Source organism: Rhinopithecus bieti, unplaced genomic scaffold, assembly GCF_001698545.2.
Source record: "Rhinopithecus bieti isolate Rb0 unplaced genomic scaffold, ASM169854v2 scaffold_15813, whole genome shotgun sequence".
NCBI lineage: Eukaryota > Metazoa > Chordata > Mammalia > Primates > Cercopithecidae > Rhinopithecus > Rhinopithecus bieti.
In genome coordinates this window covers 275,193-288,221 of record NW_016809040.1, presented here as the reverse complement: position 1 = coordinate 288,221, position 13,029 = coordinate 275,193, and the positions used below count along the sequence as shown (strand labels likewise).

The 13,029-nt window shown below is 46.9% G+C and overlaps 1 pseudogene across 1 annotated transcript; it reads right to left on the bottom strand.

Annotated features, from left to right (window-relative positions):
* Positions 1 to 8,240: 8,240 nt before the first annotated feature.
* On the bottom strand, positions 8,241 to 10,969 carry LOC108539528 (hsc70-interacting protein-like; annotated as a pseudogene). Its single transcript, XR_001888409.1, has 2 exons — positions 10,409 to 10,969; positions 8,241 to 9,013 (listed from the first exon to the last, which is right to left on the bottom strand). The product of XR_001888409.1 is annotated as a hsc70-interacting protein-like (transcript).
* Between the last annotated feature and the right edge of the window lie 2,060 nt (positions 10,970 to 13,029).

The window sequence follows — 13,029 nt, the reverse complement described above, 5'->3', positions numbered from 1 at the left end:
CCTGGATCTCTGTGATCCCTTGTACAGGGAATCATGCAGCCCCCATCTGGCTCACAACCACATCCTCTCTCCTCCGTGCCCTCTGGGCCACATTCTTGCTTCTTGGGGACCCTTAGCCCATCCCCCTAGTTCAAGACTTTGGAAGGCCTGGGAAAGGCAGTGGAAGCTGCCATCACTCCTAGGGACTGCTCATTGAAAACTCCCCGACACCAGAGGGTCAACATTTTGGGGCTGGCTGGCTCTGGTGTACACCCTCCAGCATCATCCCCACTGCCCAGGGAGGGTTGTGTGGGGCTATCCTAGAGTGGCAGAGCCAAGGACTGGGCAGGCAGGTTAGGGGACAGGAGGAGTTGCAGACAGTAGCTCCAGTAGTTCCTGGAGTGGTGAGGGCTTTAGTTAGAAGCAGATTGAGGAGCCTTTAATCCTCTCTGTTACCAGAGAGCAAAATGTGGGTGGCAAGTAAAGTCTTGTCAGGGAAAATACTGGCAGGAAGGTGAGCCACATGCCCGAGTAATCGCCGACTCCACTGCTCTCCTTTGATGTAGCACCTCGGTGCCATGCAGGCCAGGCCAGGCCTGTGACAGACAGGCCCTTCCTGGGCGATTGCGATTGTGTGTGTATGTGTGTGAGTGTGTATTCTGGCTCCTTCTCAAGCTGCAGATGCCTGTCTCTGCATGCCCTCAATCTGACAGCATCCCAAGGGGAATGAGTCTTAGGTTCATTTTTTCTGAACCTCACATTTAGACGTGTGGCCTGAGAAATTAGGAGTGTCCTGGAGCGGACGACAGGCTGGTACAGATGACACTGTACTCACCATGCTGTCCTACCTCCCTGGGTGCTCTCTGCTACCTTGTGGAATAGCAGTGGATGAATGAGCACGTGACTGCTGCAGACAGTGGGCAGGCTCGGTCAGCATGCTGAGTAGAAGAGGGCACTGCAGAGAACAAAGAGCTCCAGTGGAAGTGCTGTTTATGGGCCTGGAGCAGTGGAACAGGATGAAGCCTCAGTGAGGTCCCTTGCGGGGGAGAGAGTCACCCATTTGTAAGAGACAACATTCCTGGGGTCCAGTTCTCAGGCCCTTGTGTGTTACCAGGAACTCTGCCAGCTCTAGCCTGATGTTGCCACCATGCCTCAGGCTTTAGAAAGGGGAAAGGGAGCTGGCTGATTGATCACTATTATAATATAAAACACTTTACAGTTTACAAAAAACTTTCACCTCCATTACGGTGTAATTCTCCCAACAATTCTATAGTGTTGGCAGGACAGGTATTGTTATCCTTATTTTATAGGTGAGAAAACTGTGGCTCAATGAAGGGAAACACTTGCAAGGGGCAGAGCCAAGATCAGTAGGCAGGCTTTTTCATAGAGCTCTCCAGAATCATTGCTCAAGCTGCCCTTAGAGCAGGGCTCTTATAATTTGGGGGTCATAGATCCCTTTGGGAGTCTGATTAAAAAAAAAAAAAGCTTTGAATACTCTTACTGAATAATGGACTTTAAACAGTCCATGATCCCCTTGAAATTTTACACAAAACATTGTCTGTACAGTTTTTAAGGGGAGGGACTGGGGATGAATGAAAAAGATCAGATTTTTTTTTTTTTAAAGAGTCTTGCTCTGTTGCCCAGGCTGGAGTACAGTGGCACGATCTCAGCTCACCACAGCCTCTGCTTCCTGGGTTCAAGTGATTCTTCTGCCTCAGTCTCCCAAGTAGCTGGGATCACAGGTATGCACTGCCATGCCCAGCTAATTTTTACATTCTTAGTAGAGACGGGATTTCGTCATGTTGGCCAGGCTGGTCTCAAACTCCTGACCTCAAGCAGTCCAACTGCCTCAGCCTTCCAAAGTGCTGGGATTACAGGTGTGTGCCACTGCACCTGGCCAAATATCAGATTTTTCTTTTTTTCTAATTGGAGTCTTACTTTGTTGCCCAGGCTAGAGTGCAGTGGAGTGATCTCAGCTCACTGCAACCTCTGCCTCCTGGGTTCAAGCAATTCTCCCGCCACAGCCTCCCAAGTAGTTGGGACTACAGGCACACACTGCCAGTCCTGGCTAATTTTTTTTTTTTTTTTTTTTTTTTTTTTTTTTTTTTGTATTTTAGTAGAGACGGGATTTCACTGTTTTGCCCAGGCTGGTCTCGAACTCCTGAGCTCAGGCAATCTGCCCACCTCTGCCTCCCAAAGTGTTAGGATTACAAGCGTGAGCCCCCTCACTTGGCCCAAAGATCAGATTGTTAAGGGAGTCTATGACACCCAAAGGCTAAGAATTTGTGATCTAGACCAACCTCTTCATTTGACAGATGAGGTAAATGAAGCCCAAAGATAGCCAGTGATTTGCCCAGGACTGCACTAGCCTCAGAGCAGAAGTGGGACTTGAAATCTGAGTCAGTCTGCCCTTTCGCTATATACCAATTATAATGAGGTTTACAGATGCCTGAGCTGCTCCTGGCTCCAGGGAGCCCTACTTGGGAAACACCAAGCCCCTACACAATGAGATCCAGATTAAGAATGAATGTGTCATCCCAGCTCCACCCCTAGCCAGCTGCACAACTATCCTGCACTCTCTACACATCATTTTACCTTCCAGAGTAGCATTTTACCTTCCAGAGAGAAGCACCCCCTGACCTCCCTACCTCTGAGGAACAGTGTGAGGAAGCAAGGACGTGAAATGTGATGGAGCTCCAGAGACGGGGCAGGGAAGGGGAGGAAGAGGGAAGAACGGAAGAGAGCAAGTGGATGTTCAAAGAGGCTGGGGCTGGGCAGCAGATAGATGGGATGGTTTTGTTTTATGCAGCCGTTTCATCCTTAGGGGCTAAATTTCCCCATCCCTCACACTGTAGGTAACAGGTCTCCTTAAACTTTGCCCTTGCATCCTCTGAATTGATCAGGGTCCTTCTTTGTAAAGCAAAGCAAATATAAAAACCTGGAATCCTCCCCATCTGGTTTAAGCATGAAGTAAGGATATTGAGAGGACTGAAAAACAGACTTGAGTCTGAGCTTCCAGGATGACTCCAAGAGCCACACTGCAGATCTGGCTGCCAGGGGAGCTGCTGCCTCCGTCAGGAGCAGGAAGCTGCCAGTTCTTACCCACTCTGTGCCTGCTGTGATCTGGTGCCAGCAAAAAGGGAGGACCCCTTCCTGCCATGTCCCTGTCCCTGGGTAACTCTGTTCAGAGACAAAGATTGACTCCGATTGATGTGACTAGCACCCCTAGCAGCAATGGACATGAAAAAATAAGAGCAGTTTTCTTTTGTTTTAGTTTTCGTTGGAAAGGTAGGATGCATCCTTGAAAAACTATCAAAATATCAAGAGGGTATTGAAAACATTTGGGCAGCCATGAATATGTCTATGATAGTGCCCTTTTTGATGCTGGGGACATAGTCCCAGGAGACTTGCTCTGACAACTGTATTTTGAGGTCTCTCATTTTAACTTAATTTTTTGTTGTTGTTGTTGTTGTTGTTTTTGAGACAGTGTCTCACTCTGTCGCCCAGGCTGGAGTACAGTGGTGTGATCACGGCTCACTGCAGCCTGGACCTCCTAGGCTCAAGCGATCCTCCCACCTCAGCCTCCGGAGTAGCTGGGGCTACAGGCATATCCACCACACCTGGCTAATTTTTAAAGTTTTTTTGTAGAGATGAGGTTTCACCATGTTACCCAGGCTGATTTCAAACTCCCAGTCTCAAGGGATCCTCCTGCCTCAGCCCCCTAAAGTGCTGGGATTACAGGCATGAGCCCCCACACCTGGCCTAATTTCAACAAATTTTAAAAAAATTCATGTGACTTCTGTATTATATGTGTATATATCTCTTATCATCTATCTAGAAATATATATATAGATACACATACACACATATACTATTTATAAGCACACATTGTATACATACATGTTTTATTTACCATAATAATCATGTTTCTCTAAAAATCAAGCAGAATTGGGGTGTTGAGGAGAATATGTGAAACTAATCCTTCAGTTTCTCATAACCCTCAGCTACACACAGACACAGGCCCTTAAAGATCTTAGAAGGGAGGGAGGCTAAATGTCCTGGTTTATCTGGAACAGGCCTGGTTTATGCCTATGGGCCCAGCATAATGATTAATAACACATCTGCCCTCTCCAAAGTCCTCATTTAAATGATAAATTATATAGTCATCTTAATCTTGGGGGACATCTGACAGTCCCTGGCTTCTGGGATGTGCTGACAGAAATGTCATTGCAACCTGACCCAGCCAGCCCTTGGGGAAAACCAGGTGGTCAACTGATTTGTCTTAATTCTCCTATTTTGAGAGAGGTCAGACCTCCAAGCCCTACCTCACCACACCCAGCCAGTTGAACTGAGACCTCTGGGGACATGGGGTCCTAAGTCCTGTCCCTTAAGAATCGAGAATGCATCATCGCAGATGCTCACACACAGGCTATGGTCCTAGCCAAGCCACGGTCATCTTACTGCTCAAATCTTCCCTCCTCTAGGAACTATCCCTAACCCTGATCCACTGTAAACATAAGTCCTTTAGCATATGATGTCCCCACATTGCATAAAACTCACTGAACCTGCTTACATGCCAATTCTGTATGAGTCTGATTATTGCTTCATTTACTACAGTCCTGCCTTTCTCACCAGACTAGGGATCCCAGGGTTAGGGGCTATCTACTAGGTATCCCCAAGTGTAGGAATGAGTTCTTCCCCCATCAAACCAGGGGTCTTTAATGGCAGGAACCAGTCTCCCCTATCAGATGGAGCTCCCAAGGACAGGAGTCCTGTAACCTGGAAGACAATCATCTCTTCTTACTTCTGCCTTTGCCATTCAGTGCCCAACCTAGGTTCAAGGGCAAGTGTAGGTATGGATCTTGTTCTCCTAACTACCCCGCAATTGGGCTGGGTGAAGGGGTGAGATTTGTTCCTGTGACTCCCTTTCAAAGCAGTTCTGATTTTTCCAGTCTGCCTGGGCCTCCAGGCTGCAGAGCGGACTGACTCGTGCTTAATGAAGCGCATTCTCCATCTGTGGTCTGCCCCTCCTGGCAGCTCCAGCTGCCTGGGGCCTGGCTTTGGGGAAAGCAGTAAAGAAGTTCCCTCATCTCAGGCTGCCCCCCACTACAGACACACCAGGGATCCACTCCCCCAGGCCAGCCCCACCTCACCCATGTTAAGCTAATGAGATCCAGACCCCACACCAGAGCTGTCCTGATTGGGTTGACCTGTTTAATTAAAGCAGCAGCTTCCAAAGACGGAGGTTCTGCTCCAAGGCTCTGCCCCTGGCCTCAGAGACAGACTCTGGCTGTCTCTGGCCAGCTTGGACTTTGGCACTTTTTCTCAGACCCTGACTTTCTTCTCTCCCTCCCTCCTTCCTTCTCCTCATTTTTCCAACATCTGTGTCCAGAAAGGAAGAAAAACCATGTTTGGACTGGCTTCCTTCCATCCGTCATTTTTTTCCCCTTTCAAACGTCTTGTCTAAAGCGGAGTCAGTTACATAAACATTCCACCTCTTTCCATAAATTGGCCGCAGTTACCGAACAATAGCGTTACTGTGCAGGGGAAGAGGGAGCCCAAGGCCACACCCCGCAAGTGCTGGTCCCCCAGCCAAATAGAACCAGAGACTCATTCTTTGAAAGAACCAAAGAGGAAATCCAGAATCTTCAGGCGAGACCTTTTCTGTTGTGCTTGGAGCGGTTCCTTTACCAAAGCCCCTCTCTGCTCTGCCCTCCCGGCAGCCGTCTTCCATCTCTTAACTTCAAGCCGTTTGAACGGATGCCCAATTTCTGCTTTTTCCTTGACTGCCTGACAGTGTGTGTCACTGTGTGTCCCTGTCCCGAGGGCAGAGTGTGTGGATGATGGAATTGGTGGTGGTGGTGATGTGTGCGTGTGTGTGTGTGTGTGTGTGTGTGTGTGCGTGCATGTGTGTCTTTTGGCAAGATTTTTGGAGGCACACCCTCAAGATTCTGTTGCCTTTTTCTTAAATAGAAACAGTTAGACCTCACTAATTCAGACCAGTTGGAGAAAAGTCCACAGGGGAAAAAAAGTCTGACTTAACAGAACCCAGTTCTTCTTAGGCCCTCTCCCTTCTCCCAAATGCATCCAGTTACTGGAACTGGACTAACCACATTGGCAGATACAGTTTTGCCAGACTTCCTGCATGAATAGATAAAGACCACTTTTTCCATTATCTTGAGTACCTAATTAAATGTGCAGGCCACTCAGGGTGTGAAAATGCATTTTTTTTTCTTAGTAGATCAGATATCTTCAACATTTATACAGTACTTCTCATTGACTTAGTGAACTGTCTTCTTAGCCAGACTGCATGCTCTTTAAGGACAAGTTCTATATCTTAATCCATTCACTATCCAGTGTCTATTGTAGCTCCAAGCACATAGTAAGTGTGCAAAATATTGTTGAATAGCGGATGGATGGATGGATGGATGGATAAATGGATGTACAGATGAAATTAGTGAGGCAGGAAGAATGGGGGTGGAGAAAGAGCCTTGGCAAGGGAAATTTGAAGGAAGCTTCTATTGACCTCCTTCTGGTGAGGAGCAGAAGTAGCAGAGAGCAATGTTAGAGCAAGAGCAAGTAACTGACAGCATTGCCATCAGTTCTCACAGCAAGTGGCTGGAGATGAGGGAGGCAGAGATGGTTGGAGCTGGGACTGGGGAAGTGAGTGGTAAAGCAGGAGTAGGAAGGCTGTGATAATGGGGTTGGTGGGAAGATGTAATCATGTGAATGGGTTTGTGAGCAGCTCTGGTGCTAGAGGCAGATGTGGGTGTGATAAAAAGAGATTCATCTGCTATGGGTAAACTAAGTGGAAAAGGTGCTGTATCAGTTAAGTGGCTTTTGGCTGCAAGTAATAGAAAATTTAGTTCAGTTGGCTTATACTAGTCATTCTCAACTGGGGGCAATTTTACTCCCCAGGGGACATTTCGTAAGGTCTGAAGATATTTGTGGTTGTCACAACTGGGATGGTTGGCGGAGGGGGTCATACTGGTATCTAGTGGGCAGTGGCCAGAGATGCTTCCCAACATACCACAATGCATAGGACCACACACAATGCACAGCTCCCCACAGCAAAGTATTATGTGGCCCAAAGTGTCAATGGTGATGCTGAGAAACCCTGGTTTAAACCAATAAGGAACAATTTATTGTTCCATATAATAAGCAGTTTCAATGGTGGTCATTTCATGTGTTCATTGAGGAGGTGGGTTCTCCCCACCAGTAGCCTTTGCCTCTGCCATGTATTGGGCCTTTGTTCCCTCAGGGCCACAAGAGGCTACAGTGGCTCCAAGTACCACATCCTCACCCAAGAGCATCTTCCTGTCCCTTTATAAAACTCAAATTTCCTTTCTGTCTCACTAGCCTTGTGTCCTATACCTATTCCTCAATCAATCCTGGGTGAGGGGATTGCCAAGATTAATTTAATTGACATCCCTCACCCCTATCCCCACGCTGACACTGGGGTATGCAACGTGAAACGAAGAAAATTTATATTCTGTTAAAAAGAAAATGTATCTTCTGGAGAAAGGAGAGGGTGCTGTGTGGTTCACAACAGGCTCTCCCCAGCATATTATGTTCATGAAGCTGAGAAATGTGGTCCTGGGCCTCAAGGCTGGAACTTGCTGCTCTGTTACTCACTTTGGATTCGCACCTTCATTCACTCATTCCATAAGCAATAGATATTTACAGAATGCCTCTGCATGGTGCAAGGGACATCACAGACGTGTGGTTCCTGCTGACCTGGAGCTTTCAGTCTTGTAAGGGAGACACTAATCAAATAGTCTCATGGATGATGTGCAATTAAAGACAGAGATAGGCTGGGATTTAAAAGCACATGGAGCAGCAACAGTATATTACAGAAAACCTTACAAAGAAGGTGAGGGAGAGTCAGGAAGGGTTTCCTTGGTTGAGCTAAGATCTGAAGAATGTATGAAAATTAGCTTGGTAAAAGACAGGGGACAGAGGAGACTTCCCAAGAATAGTGACCATGTGTGCACATCCCTCTGTGGGGAGGAGCTCAGTGCAGTCCAGGAACAGTCACAGTGGAGTGCAGAGCAGAAATCCAGGGGAGGACAGCAGGGATTTTGAGAGGTTAGACAAGGGCCGAATCTCACAGGGTTTGCTCGTGTTAAGGATTTTTGTCTTGGTCTTAAGAGCAAGGAAAATTCATTCAGGTGTCCCAAACAAAGATCTTTTTTTTTTTTTTTTTTTTTTTTTTTTTTTTTTTTTTTTTTTTTTTTTTTTTTTTTTTTTTTTTTGAGTGCTTAAAGTTTGTAATTCCTAGTAGGAAAACATTATCTGAATGAATACCCTAATGGCAAACCACTGTAAAATGCTTCAGCTGCATTTGGGGAAGAGGGATAGGGATTATCTTCAAAGCATCCCAGCTCTCTTGATGAGAAGGTCAGAGGTACACTGGTTTGTATTGTTGCAACATCCATAAGGTGATCTAGGTTGCTTTCCTTTCAGCAAGGGCTTTATTTATCAGAAGGGCATTATGTTTGACCTCCATATTTGGCTGACAATTTACTGATAAGATTCATAACCTTTGGGTTGCCCTGGTATTGTGACATATTTGCTGGATGCTGAGCCACATCCTGGAAGGCCACCATAACTTCTGGATCCTGCATGGCTGCAAGAACCTCTGGATCACCAAGAATTTCATTGAGTCCAGGCATTCTGGCCATTCCAGGCATGCCCCCTCCCATTCCAGGCATTCCTCTGATAAAATTACCAGGCATTCCCCCAGGAAAGCCACCTGGAAAAGAGCCATACTGAGCTCCTGACCATCGTCTGGCTTCTTCCTCCCTCTGGGCTCTCTCATGCTCTTCTCAAGCCTTCTTAACTCTTTCTATTCTTTCTTCGATCTCTCGCTCTTTCCATTTTCGCTCATACTTTCTCCAATGTTCGGCAATTGTCCGTGCCCTAGGTTGAACTTCTTTTAGCATTGCACTAGCATCTTCATTATAATTCAATTTACAGTCAAGGGCAAGATCATGGGCTGCTTCTTCCCAGTGGCCTAGAAGTCTGTGTGCTTCCCAGCAGGGTGCGGTGGCTCACACGTGTAATCCTAGCACTTTGGGAGGCTGAGGTGAACGGATCACAAAGTCAGGAGATCGAGACTATCCTGGCTAACACGGTGAAACCCCGTCTCTACTAAAGATACAAAAAATTAGCCGGGCATGGTGGCGGGCGCCTGTTGTCCCAGCTACTCAGGAGGCTGAGGCAAGAGAATGGCGTGANTTGAGTGCTTAAAGTTTGTAATTCCTAGTAGGAAAACATTATCTGAATGAATACCCTAATGGCAAACCACTGTAAAATGCTTCAGCTGCATTTGGGGAAGAGGGATAGGGATTATCTTCAAAGCATCCCAGCTCTCTTGATGAGAAGGTCAGAGGTACACTGGTTTGTATTGTTGCAACATCCATAAGGTGATCTAGGTTGCTTTCCTTTCAGCAAGGGCTTTATTTATCAGAAGGGCATTATGTTTGACCTCCATATTTGGCTGACAATTTACTGATAAGATTCATAACCTTTGGGTTGCCCTGGTATTGTGACATATTTGCTGGATGCTGAGCCACATCCTGGAAGGCCACCATAACTTCTGGATCCTGCATGGCTGCAAGAACCTCTGGATCACCAAGAATTTCATTGAGTCCAGGCATTCTGGCCATTCCAGGCATGCCCCTCCCATTCCAGGCATTCCTCTGATAAAATTACCAGGCATTCCCCAGGAAAGCCACCTGGAAAAGAGCCATACTGAGCTCCTGACCATCGTCTGGCTTCTTCCTCCCTCTGGGCTCTCTCATGCTCTTCTCAAGCCTTCTTAACTCTTTCTATTCTTTCTTCGATCTCTCGCTCTTTCCATTTTCGCTCATACTTTCTCCAATGTTCGGCAATTGTCCGTGCCCTAGGTTGAACTTCTTTTAGCATTGCACTAGCATCTTCATTATAATTCAATTTACAGTCAAGGGCAAGATCATGGGCTGCTTCTTCCCAGTGGCCTAGAAGTCTGTGTGCTTCCCAGCAGGGTGCGGTGGCTCACACGTGTAATCCTAGCACTTTGGGAGGCTGAGGTGAACGGATCACAAAGTCAGGAGATCGAGACTATCCTGGCTAACACGGTGAAACCCCGTCTCTACTAAAGATACAAAAAATTAGCCGGGCATGGTGGCGGGCGCCTGTTGTCCCAGCTACTCAGGAGGCTGAGGCAAGAGAATGGCGTGAACCAGGAGGCGGAGCTTGCAGTGAGCCAAGATTGTGCCACTGCACTCCAACCTGGGTAACAGAGTGAGATTCCCTCTAAGAAAGGAAGGAAGGAAGGAAGGAAGGAAGGAAGGAAGGAAGGAAGGAAGGAAGGAAGGAAGGAAGGAGGAAGGAAGGAACGAAGAAGAAAAGGAAAGAAAAAAAAAGAAAAGAAGTCTGTGTGCTTTCCCTCACCACTTGTCAGGCTGAGCTGAATCAGGATTTATTTCTATGGCTCTGTCACAGTCTCGGATGGCAGCATTTGGCTTCTGTAATTTGACGAAGACACTGGCCCTCTTGGCCTACAAAATGGCCAAGCAAGGATTCAGCTTGATGGCATCTGTGAGTAAGTCAGTGGCTTTCTGCAGTTTACCATCATTTAGGGCTCAATAGCAGCCACTTCTTATCATTTGCCTGATTCATCATCTCTGTTATCTCTGCATTTTCATCTCCCATTTCTTGATGGGCATCAGTGTCTGGTTCAATCACACCTTCATTATCAATTTCTAGATCACTTTCCTCACTTGATGGTTCATCTGCCTTTAAGTCTTCCTCCACCTTCTTACTATCAGGTTTTTCTTCGTAGGTATTTTCTTCGAATTTAGCTTTCTGAGTAGCAGGTGGTACTTTACCCCGCATGCTCTCCACCCACTCCCTCAGGAAGTGCATTTCCTTGGTGTGCAGAACACTCGGATCCTGCACACACTTTCACAAAGGCCCGAAGTTCATTCACTTTGTGGGGGTCCATGGTCAGGAGGTGGTGGGCAAAGCTGAGGGTCTGTAGCCTGGTTCCAGGATCAGGCCCTGGCTTGGCATGACCGCACAGAAAGGGCTTTTTTTTTTTTTTTTTTTTTTTGAGACGGAGTCTTGCTCTGTCACTCAGACTGGAGGGCAATGGTGCGATCTCGGCTCACTGCAGCCTCCACCTCCCGGGTTCCAGTGATTCTCCTGCCTCAGCCTCCTGAGTAGCAGGGATTAGAGGCACCCACCACCACGCCCAGCTAATTTCCAAATAAGGATCATTTTGACTGCAGTGTGAAGAACAAAGTGGAGAGAAGCAGGCTAGATTTGGGAAGGTAAGAAACTACTACATGGGTTCAGGCAGGTGAGTTGTGATGGTGGATTGGATCACGGCAATGGTGGGGATGTAGAGAGGTTGTGAGATTTAAGATACATTTGGCCAGACACAGTGGCTCAGGCCTGTAGTCCCAGCATTTCGGGAGGCCAAGGCAGGTAGACTGCTTGAGGTCAGGAGTTCGAGACCAGCCTGGCCAACAGGGCAAAACCCTGTCTCTACTAAAAATATAAAAATTAGCCGAGTGTGCTGGCATGTGCCTATAGTCCCAGTTACTCGGGAGGCTGAGGCAGGAGAATTGCTTGAACCTGGGAGGTGAAGGTTGCAGTGAGCTGAGATTGTGCCACTGCACTACACTCCAGCCTGGGCAACAGAGCAAGATCTTGTCTCAATTAATAAAAAAAAAAAAAAAAAAAAAAAAAGAAGCCAGGCACGGTGGCTCACACCTGTAATCCCAGCACTTTAGGAGGCCAAGGCGGGTGGATCGCAAGGTCGGGAGATCGAGACCATCCTGGCTAACATGGTGAAACCCTGCCTCTACTGAAAATACGAAAAATTAGCCAGGCATTGTGGTGGGCACCTGTAGTCCCAACTACTGGGGAGGCTGAGGCAGGAGAATGGCAAACCCGGGAAGCAGAGCTTGTAGTGAGCCAAGATCATGCCACTGTACTCCAGCCTGGGTGACCGAGCAAGACTCCATCTAAAAAAAAAAAAAAAAAAAGAAAAGAAAGAGAGAGAGAGAGAGATTTTAAGAGGTAAAATTGACCAAATTTATTGATGGATTTCTTGTGGACCAGTGGGGAAAATAAAGGATTAAGGACAGATTCCTAAATTTCTGGATTCAGAAAATGGTTGAAAGGAAGAGCCATTTATTAAGAAAGAAAACAGTGGAAAAGGATCAGACCTCTGGGAAAATTAGAGTTTAGCTTTCATCATGGTGAGATCCCAGCTCCTTTGAGACATCCAAGTGGAGACGCTGAGCAGGCAATTGGATATATGGATCCAGAGATCAAAGAAGAAGACTAAGTTGGAAATATAAATTTAGAGAATATCGGCATACAGATGGTATAGTGGGTGTCTATCACCAAGTAACAAATTACTTCAACACTTGGTGACTTCAAACAACAGCCATTTATTATCTCTTATGGTTTCATTGTATTGAGACTTTGGACAATGCATGGAGAGGATGTCTTTGTTCTACAGTGTCTGAGGTCTCAGCTGGGAGACTCAATGGCTGGGACCTGAAACTATACACACACACACACACACACACACACACATATATATATATAAAATATTTTCTTTTTTTTTTGAGACAGAGTCTCGCTCTGTTGCCCAGGCTGGAGAGCAGTGGCGCGATCTCGGCTCATGCAAACTCCACCTCCTGGGTTCAAGTGATTGGTTCTTCAGCCTCAGCCTCCCAAGTAGCTGGGATTACAAGTGCCCGCCACCACGCCCAGCTAATGTTTTGTATTTTTAGTAGAGACGGGGTTTCACCATATTAACCAGGCTGGTCTTGAACTCCTGACCTCGTGATCTGCCCGCCTCAGCCTCCCAAAGTGTTGGGATTACAGGCATGAGCCACCACACCTGGCCTATGTGATATTAATGTTGGCTGCTGGCTGAGGGCTTAGCTGGAGTCATTGGCTGCCAACACCCACATGTGGCCCCTCTATGTGGCCTGGGCTTCCTCACCACAGGATGGATTGCTTCTAAAATCAAGAAGCCTGAGA